Source organism: Cebus imitator, unplaced genomic scaffold (assembly GCF_001604975.1).
Source record: "Cebus imitator isolate Cc_AM_T3 unplaced genomic scaffold, Cebus_imitator-1.0 Scaffold318, whole genome shotgun sequence".
NCBI lineage: Eukaryota > Metazoa > Chordata > Mammalia > Primates > Cebidae > Cebus > Cebus imitator.
This window is the reverse complement of record NW_016107633.1, coordinates 96,285-98,672: the sequence shown is the minus strand read 5'-3', so window position 1 is coordinate 98,672 and position 2,388 is coordinate 96,285. Positions and strand designations below refer to the sequence as shown.

General features: G+C 53.2%; 1 pseudogene; it reads left to right on the top strand.

Moving 5' to 3' along the window:
* The first annotated feature begins 1,269 nt into the window (after positions 1–1,269).
* On the top strand, positions 1,270–1,776 carry LOC119467689 (annotated as a pseudogene).
* Positions 1,777–2,388: the final 612 nt, after the last annotated feature.

The following is a 2,388-nucleotide window of genomic DNA, read 5'->3' as shown; positions in this document are numbered from 1 at the left end:
GTGCTGGGATTACAGGCGTGAGCCACCGCGCCCGGCCCATGCTTGCATTTTTTAAAGAAGGTCTTCCAAAGGTTATTGAGGAAGAGGACACATTTGCAGGGGATTTTTATGTCATTACTTGGGCATTTTGGTATTTTCCAAATATTCTATGATGATTACTGCCTTTGTCCTCCAACAAAAATCAAGAAATAAATCTTAATTAAAATGTCACTGCTAGATATAAAATGTACAATGAAAAGGGAATTATTCTACTAAATATTTTCAACCTTTATCTGAGCAGTTAAGACAGACCAGAGCTGGGTGCAGTGGCTCACACCTGTAATCCCAGCATTTTGGGAGGCTGAGGCAGGAGGATTGCTTGAGGCCAGGAGTTTAAGACCAGCCTGGCCAACATAGTGAGACCTCATCTCTCCAAAAAATGTATAAAAATCAGCTGGGCATAGTGGTTTGCACCTGTAGTCCCAGCTACTTGGGAGGCTGAGGAAGATTGCTTGAACCCAGGAGGTAGGGGTTGCAGTGAGCTGTGATGGTGCCACTGCATTCCAGCCTGGACAACAGCAAGACCCTGTCCCTCCTGCCCCTGCCAAAAAAAGGCCAGGACTTGCCAGATGGGGGGCTGGGTGGTTGATCTGACCTCTGCCCTCTGGGCAGTCAGGTAGGCAGGCTGCCATCTCTGACCCACATCTGCCACTCGGCTTTCTGGCTCCGTCTGACCACATACCTGCAGAGTGTGGCTCAGTCAGATCGGCAGTGGTGTGGCCTCCCCCAGGCAGCTGCAGGACAGGTTTGTCTGCCCCAGGCCCCAGACTCAGAGGCCCACTCTTGTGGGTGAGAGGGGAGCAAAGAGGTCAGGGCTAGGTCAGGGCCCGGACCCCTTGAGGGCCAGGCAGCCATTCAATGGCTGTTCCCACCACACCCCCAGCTGACTGCATCCCTCCTCTGCCTCTAACCCTCCGTGGCTCCAGCAAGCTCCTCGCTTCGCACTGAGGGGCCCGTGTGGCTTGGTCCCTTGCCACCTCTCCAGGTATCTCTCTCTCTCGCTCCACCGAGCCAAGCTCTCTCTTTCACCATCTGAGATTAGAGAATAGAAACAAGAAACTGTTATATAGCAATCGAGCAGGGCACATGCCTCTGACTACATCCACTTTTGCTTAGACTCCTTCCATGAGGGCAAGTTACTGTTTTGTTTTGTTACTAAAATGTAAAGACCCACACCCCTGCCCTTTCCTCGGGCATCTGGTGCCCACCGATTCCTCCTCTCTGGCCACCATGTCCTTGGCTGGCATCAGAAGAATAGGTATAAACTTCCTAGTACATAAGAAGATCTAGTTTGACAAGTTCGAATACAACGATGCAGAAAGGAAATTCTATGGGCAGATGAATGGGCCTGCTGTGGCCAGCGCCTCCCGCCAGATCAGAGCAAGCGTGATCCTCTGTGATATTGCAAGGGTGAGAGAGAACATCCAGAAATCCCTGGCCGGAAGCTCAGACCCCGGGGCCTCCAGAGGCCCCAGCGCAAACCACCATGAGCTGGTGGTCCCGATCGCGAGCCTGGAAGTGGAACCCCCTCCCGCGCGGGCATAATGCAGGAGCTGCAGGCAGCCTACCGTGTGTCTCCAAGCTGGAAGCCGAGCCTGCCGAACATGATGACTTTGACCTGTTTGGCAGCAACAATGATATGAGGATAGGGAGGCAGCGCGGCTGCAGGAGGAGCAGCTGTGGCGCCCCACAGAGAAGAAGGACAAGAAGGTGGGGTGCAGTGGTTCACGCCTGTAATCCCAGCACTTTGGGAGTCCAGGTGGGTGGATCACCTTAGGTCAGGAGTTCAAGACCAGCCTGGCCAACGTCATGAAACCCTGTCGCTACTAAAAATACAAAATTAGCCAGGTGAGGTGGCTCATGCCTCTAATCCCAGCTCCTCGGGCGGCTGAGGTAGGAAAATCGCTTTAACCTGGGAAGCAGAGGTTGCAGTGAGCCGAGATCGAGCCACTGCACTCCAGCCTGGGCGATAAAGCGAGACTACGTCTCAGAAAAGAAAAGCCCAAGAAGTTGTGCTGGTGGCCAAATCCTCTATCCTTCTGGACGTGAAGCCTTGGGACGATAAGAGGGACATGGCCCATCTGGAGACCTGTGTGTGCTCCATCCAGCTGGATGGGCTGCTCGGGAGGGCCTCCAAGCTCATGCATGTGGGCTACAGTATCCGGAAGCTGCAGATTGACTATGATTAAAAACTGAGAATGAGGCCGGGCACAGTGGCTCATGCCTGTAATCCCAGCACTTTGGGAGGCCGAGGTGGGTGGATCACGAGGTCAAGAGATCGAGACCATCCTGGTTAACATGGTGAAACCCCATCTCTACTGAAACTACAAAAAATTAGCTGGGCATGGT